Source organism: Armigeres subalbatus, chromosome 2, assembly GCF_024139115.2.
Source record: "Armigeres subalbatus isolate Guangzhou_Male chromosome 2, GZ_Asu_2, whole genome shotgun sequence".
NCBI classification, from domain to species: Eukaryota; Metazoa; Arthropoda; class Insecta; order Diptera; family Culicidae; genus Armigeres; species Armigeres subalbatus.
In genome coordinates, this window is record NC_085140.1 from 1,644,689 (window position 1) to 1,651,986 (window position 7,298).

General features: G+C 37.4%; 1 long non-coding RNA gene across 1 annotated transcript; it reads right to left on the minus strand.

Moving 5' to 3' along the window:
• Positions 1-1,209: 1,209 nt before the first annotated feature.
• On the minus strand, positions 1,210-2,432 carry LOC134213925 (uncharacterized). Its single transcript, XR_009979573.1, has 3 exons — positions 2,133-2,432; positions 1,702-2,064; positions 1,210-1,622 (listed from the first exon to the last, which is right to left on the minus strand). It is a non-coding gene; the product is annotated as an uncharacterized LOC134213925 (long non-coding RNA).
• Positions 2,433-7,298: the final 4,866 nt, after the last annotated feature.

Consider the following 7,298-nt stretch of genomic DNA (forward strand, 5'->3'; position numbering starts at 1 on the left):
CGAGTTTCAGACAAGGCTATTAGCGTTCAGTACCGAACAGTTTACGCAAAACACCTAAAAAATGGAGAATTATGGGGGAATGTGTCTACATCCTTCCTAATCTTCATCTTTAGCATGGTATCACTCACTACTGGTATCCCACACACTGCTCCTACACTTTCTAAAAAAAATAATGCTCTTCGATTTTACATCAATAAACAAATAGTTGTTTATGCAGCTAGTTGCAAAAAGATGATTTTTTCAGCGAGTGTTGATAAAATCGAGTTCTGCAACGAATTGCACACGCTATTTTTTGCAATGACTAAAAATGGGCTTTAATATGATAAATTTGTACCAGAATGGCTAATGGCTGAATGGTTAAAAGTCATGTTGCTGCAGAAAACGACAGATATCGTGCCACTGTGAATGTTCGACAAACCATGAAGCCTTAGATAAGCCTGCCTTTGGAATATTTTGAAATCATGTCAAGTCAAGTCATGTCAACGCAACATAGAGAATGCACTATTTGATCACTCACCCAAGCTAATTGAGCAAAATGTGATCATGTAACTATTATTCTAATGTTGATTTTCCATTATAGCATTCAAATGAGTACCATGGATTTCATGCGACTCATTTGAGTTGCATAATGTTAATTAAAGCATCCATTTCGTTGGTATGGAAAAGTAGGCCGTTTTATCACTAACAGGAACGTGCGCACTGAAAATGTTTACACTCCAGTGTATTTTCAGTGCGCGCGCTCCTGCGGCTCTGGCATGTATTTTTTGGCAGATTGACATAACATTTAGAAAATTCAAATATCTTGATATAAGTTGCGCTTACTATACTATTGAACGATCGACTGTTTATTTCAATCAAAGTTAATTGCCTATATTCCGGGGATTAAACCACCCGACTTCGACATTAATTTACTATGTTCTGAAAACTCATATGTGAATATGTACATTATGTGGAAGATATTGATTTGAGAAATGTATTGGAGGTAACCACTTTCCCTTCGATAGGACTCGAACCCACGACCCTCAGTAGGTCGTACATATTCACATATAAGTTTTCAGGACTGCTTATTGTTATTTCAACTTAAACCGGCTACACATCCTTTGAAGATTGAAACAAGATTTATATTTGTCCCATACGGAGTTGGTGTCTTCTTCGGGGGGAAGTTCTCCACCATAGAATGCAAAAAATAAAATGTTACAAAAGTTTATAGTTTTTATGTTTTATTTTTCACTGTAGATCAATATGGAAGTTACATTGTCTGTTTATATCTACAAAATTATCGAAAATAAATCACATTCTTTTAATTTTATGTTGGATACTGATCCTATGTTTAATTGAACCAAATCAATTGATTAGGTTTCCTAAATGCGTTTCTCATTGTGATATGATTTATGTACATTGTTTGTGCACTATCAGAAGGGTATCATTTTGTTTTATATATACAAATAGAAAAAAAAATGTTTTATCTGATGATACCATTACATATGTCACTTCATTCAACTCAAATTTATGGTGATAACTATTAGGAATAACGAGTCGATCAAAGCCTTGCTTGATGTTCCCTTTCATATTAATAATTTACGCTCAAGAATCCTTTCTTTGGAATTATTGTTCATAGCCTACTGCAAATATCAATAAAATTAGTTTTAGTATACTTATAATTCATTATTTAAATGAGAGGAGGATCATCAGAATCATTACCTAATACAACATCTTCATAAGCCGGCCTTCTGGGTCGATTCGAAAAAAGGGAATGGCGGATCCTTTGTATTAACTGCATTTTTTTAGCTAATACGAGGGTGGCTAAAATCACTATTACTGCACTAATAGGAATCAAAATTCCACCTAAAATATGATGTGGTTCTGGAGCTTTTCCATAAACATTGCCATATATGACTGATTTATTGCCATCAAATGTTGCATCCATTTCAATGCATAATTCGTTTTTCTTCTGCTCATCATATTTAGGGTTTTGTTTGAACTGTCGCAAACAAACACACGAACCTTCGTCACATGTAGAATTGGGTGGACATTGATTCAACATATCTATCAGACATGGTTTAGCTGGAGAAAAAAGTAAACAAATCCTTTGAAAATGTTACTGAATTAGAAAAAAAAACAATCGAACTTACACAAAGTAGTATTAATTATTGAACCGAAAACTGAGCAAAAACAATTAGCACAATAAATTAATAAGATACAGCTGTAATAGTCTGAAATCATTCTTTATAATCACGCGCACTTCAATAAATTTTGAATTATTAAATTACTTTACTGCTTGAAATTAAGAATTCACCATTGTCTTCGTCATTCTCTTTTTATTACATGCAAGAAGTAACACAATCTCAATATTTTGACAATTATCGAGTTTGTTTACAAGAAATTTGAATGTACTGTGGACGTAAACGAAAATAATGCCATCCACTTTTTCTTTGGTTGTAAGCTATCAACCACATTCAGCTGTCATGAAAAAAATAGAATGGAGAAGAGTGCAACACTCACCCGGTAACGTTTCATCGTTTGACGTTCGAGCGAATTCGAAATGAACAAAAATAAGGGCAAACAGAGTAGCCATATATACAGATTAAACTTAAGTTGCTCAGAGCCCTCAGAATAAATCGTATTTTATACGGCACCCACACCCTTTTTTGTCACTGGGTTTTGACAGCCCGCATAATTACAAACTGTACATGGATATTTTCCCGTGCGGTCGACAACAGTATCCTTTACTGTTGACAACTGTAAATGAACAATCTCATATAATGTTTTAACAGTTTGTGGTACGGTTATTTGACAAATAACAATATGTTGAATGGGTTGTTAAGTTATGTCACCATAAAAAATCGCCTGTTTTCGCGTGCAAAATTTTCGCTCAACAGTATGATAAAATGTTGACATATAATGCAGGAAATAAAGAACATTTTAGAGACAGCATGTTATATGTTGACATTTAGTGATGATGTCGAGCAGTTATGGTTGAATCGATCGAAAAGTATTCGATAACCGCAACGTAAACTGTGAAGCTATATCTTACATCGTAGTAATGATTCTGACCATAAAACATGTTGTTTTTTATTATGCGGGAGGTTTGCCTGTACGCTCCTTAAGAAAACGCTTATCATTATCGGTCGCGTGCATTTTAATCACCCACACAACGCTGTCATTTTAGTTTCGTCACTAGTTTCCGTATCGGTCACTTTTTTTGGCTCTCAATTTGGTTGCTGTATTATCAAATAGCAGCGCTCTTACCGCTCTACCAAATTTGGTCACCTGTCAGTCGCGCTACTATTATAGCAGCGCGTTAAGTAGCGACCGGTAAAGTGTCAAGTAATGATACTGCATTGCCAAACGGCTAATACTCGCGCCCGGTAATCTTGCTCTGAAAATGTCGGACTTCGGGTTAGAAGGCCAACGATCTGTCCGACTAAACCCGATATGGGACTTCCAAGGGTTGGACGATCAGCCTCATATCTACAGTCTCTTGATTCTCGTGTGTACAATGTATACAATGTATACTATACATGGATTGGACAGTGTGCCATGGGCTACAAAAGCTCACGTAGCATCGATTCAGTGCGACTAGAGACTTTAGCGCGTGCATAATATAACTGAGTGAGCGCGTCTTAATGTACGTCTCACGAGACTCATCTCATGCGCTAGGAATGCATGTTGCGATTCTTTTCTAAAATTAGCATACTGGCTCACCAGTTACCAGAGAGGCGACAACGGATTTTTTTCATATGGAGTTTGGCAAGTATGACAGTACCCTCTTACTTGGCGCATAAATTTATACTCCAATGTCAAAATGGTCATATACTATCATACGTTTGTCTTGTTTACCGTTTTTACAAGCGAGTGGTGTCGAAAGCACATACTAATTAAAGATTGCAACGAACAAAAATACACCAAATCCGTAAAAATGTAGTGTTTTCACTTTATTCCTTATGCGAAATATGCAGATAAATAATTATGTTGGTAGAAGAAACTCTGTGCTGAGCAGAAACAGTTGTTTCTTGCATTATCCAAACTTTGTGCGTTTCAGAACATTCTCACTCACTGCAGTGTTTATTTTTCATAGACTACGGCATAGTGTTACACTGAAAATATGTTACACGTTTGTACAATGTTCATTTTCATGTGAATCGAACGTGTATTATCAACCGACCCTTCCACTAGCGATTCACGTTAAAGTCCCAAAAAATGAACATGAATTGATACCACTGGAAAATACCAATCATTATAACGTGTTTCGAACACCATTCCACATTGCATAAATTGTGCTTGAATATAAACAACATGACGCCGACAAAAAGTGTCTGTTCACAATACTGACGACTACTGATCGTTAAATCACAAGCTAAATAAAATCACGAAGTTATTTTTTCAATTGTTATTTTTCGATAGTTGATAGTTTACCAAGATTTATTTTCAAATATACAGGTGAAGTAAGTTTTGATATGAATTTTATCTAGTTTTATCTAATGCCATAATTCAATTTACAGATTTATCAAAGCTTCATAATCGGACGAATTTTTTCGCTGTTAAAAGATGAATACATTATAATTTGCCAACTCCTGAATGGTGTGATTTGAACGACCTCAATATGGTGTTACATCCAGCAATAAACCGGAATCAAATCAACTATGTCAGAGTATAGATAGTAGAATCTATAGATGAGCGAAAGCATGGCTGAGTCGATTTTTTTGCCCGTGCACACGCGCATATGACGTCACAGCCCTTAACGTTTCCATTGAAATCGTGACGTCATGCTCGTTTGGAGACACGTTTGACAGTTCGTTTGGAGACAGAGGATTTATCTTCGCTCATCTATATATTCCACTATCTATATGTCAGAGAACTTAACGAAAAACTGCGTTGCGCAAACAAAAATAGAGATTAAGGATGTGACATGTGGAAACAAATACAAAATTTCTTAAATAAATAATTGTGTTATTCAAATCAACAACTTGCAAGTGTTTTATTAGTATTATCGTATTGATATTTACTTTTGATAAGCGATAAAAAGTACACGGGAAGCATCTGTTTTTCTGGGGAAAAGCATACCATACATATTTAACGTGTTTTTCATTTCGTTTCTTCATTGAATTCTATAACATTGGACGTTTCGCTTTTTGACGTATGGAACTGGAATTACACTTACATTGGTATGCTTTTCAAGTAGTGAAAATTCACGTGTGAAAACAGTAGCATGAGCGTGTAGATTGTTTTCAGTGCGGAATCAAATCAACTATGTCAGAGAACTTAACGAAAAACTGCGTTGCGCAAACAAAAATAGAGATTAAGGATGTGACATGTGGAAACAAATATTTTTTCTTCTTAAATAAATAATTGTGTTATTCAAATCAACAACTTGCAAGTGTTTTATTAGTATTATCGTATTGATATTTACTTTTGATAAGCGATAAAAAGTACACGGGAAGCATCTGTTTTTCTGGGGAAAAGCATACCATACATATTTAACGTGTTTTTCATTTCGTTTCTTCATTGAATTCTATAACATTGGACGTTTCGCTTTTTGACGTATGGAACTGGAATTACACGTTACATTGGTATGCTTTTCAAGTAGTGAAAATTCACGTGTGAAAACAGTAGCATGAGCGTGTAGATTGTTTTCAGTGTAGATCCAGTTGAAAACCGATCTGAGCTCTCGCGACAATCGCATGTTCTCCCACTTCCGAATGTCGCAACTGCATTGCGAGTGGCGCGCATGATGGCGCACGGCTATGGCGTAGATACGCACTAGTCGCGAGGTAGTTGCGACATCCGGAAATGGGAGAAAATGCGATTGTCGCGAGAGCTCAGTTCGGTTTTGAACTGGATCTACAATACTTTTTGCATGGCGCACAACTCGGCTCATGAGACCCGGCGCGTAACTGGCAGGCGGGTGCTAAGCTGTCAAATATTTGTTGCCTCCAATCGAGCGAATGCCGACGACACTACAATAAATAAACCAATGTCAAACAGATGTGAGCTTTCGGTATTTCCACATTCACTTCTTAGGTATGCAGCATTAGAGTGATTCAAATTTTGACTTGTACGCTCCTTCATGCTTAAACGGTGACATTTGCTCGACGAGACACTGAAGACGACCACACAGGTTGTGGTCGAAATACGTATCTGGGATAACAAAATAATTGGTGGAATTAAATGGAGAGTACTAAACTCGTCTTAGACGGTTGAATACATTCCACTAAAAAGAGCTTAAAATATTTTTTCTGGTATTTGGCTGTTGGATGGCATCCTTAAATTCTCTCAAAGTGGGGGCTGGTTGGCTTCCATCGTCCGCTGAACTGACGTAGTCATCTCCTCCGCTACCTTGACTTTCACTGCCTTTCACTGCCAAATGTTTCTCGTAGTGCAGCTTCCACCTTTCGATCACCACACGTTCGCCCCATCCTTATCACTGCACATTTCGGATCACGGCACGAAGCATTTGCGGGATGCGTTGAGCTTCTGATAAAACTTGCGTGTTTCTTGAGAATGGCACAGCTGTTCCATCTCCTCGCATTCCGCTTCTTCCAGGCGGCGTTCTTCTCGTGAAAAAGGCGGGTCTGCTGTCTCCGCTTCCGTATATAACGTTCCACGTTCTGCCGGGTACATTGCTGCAGCGCGACCGCCCAGCTAGTGTGTGGTGCCGAAGCTCTGGTAGTTGGTATGATTACCTGTAAACACAGACAAACAGACATAACACTTGTCAAATTCCCATCGTTCACTGATTTACTGGTCAATTCAAATAATCATTAGTTGGCCAATCGTTTTTTTTTAATTCTTTATTTAGGTGTTTTTTTAATTCTAGATTAAGTTCAACACCAAATGGAAAGGAGCTTGAAGAGCTCCCTTCGCGGTCCAACCATGGGTACCGCCACGATGCCAATTTGTGTTTGATGAAAAGAGGGAAGGGAGGCCAATCGGTCACTAGTGGCGTGCGCATCGGATTTGCTCGAGTTTGACATTTGCTCACTACCGCCATCGGGATCGTGATTTGCCCAACTAACCGAAATCAACAGATGTCGTCAGTGTTTAAATGACGATGAATTTGATGAGTGAATGTTCAATGTGTTATGTCTGTTTGTCTGTCCTCTAAACGTTCGCACCATTGCACTATGGTCCAGGATACAGATTTACGCGGAAAGATGCATTTTACGCCAAAACTATATTTTTTAGAAAAAACTGATGTTCTACAAAATTGTTCGAAAAAGTAAGTCCATCATTATGGTGCAACCAAAAAATAGGGTAGGGATTTGAAAATATTTTTTTTATTTCTCGGAATATTGACA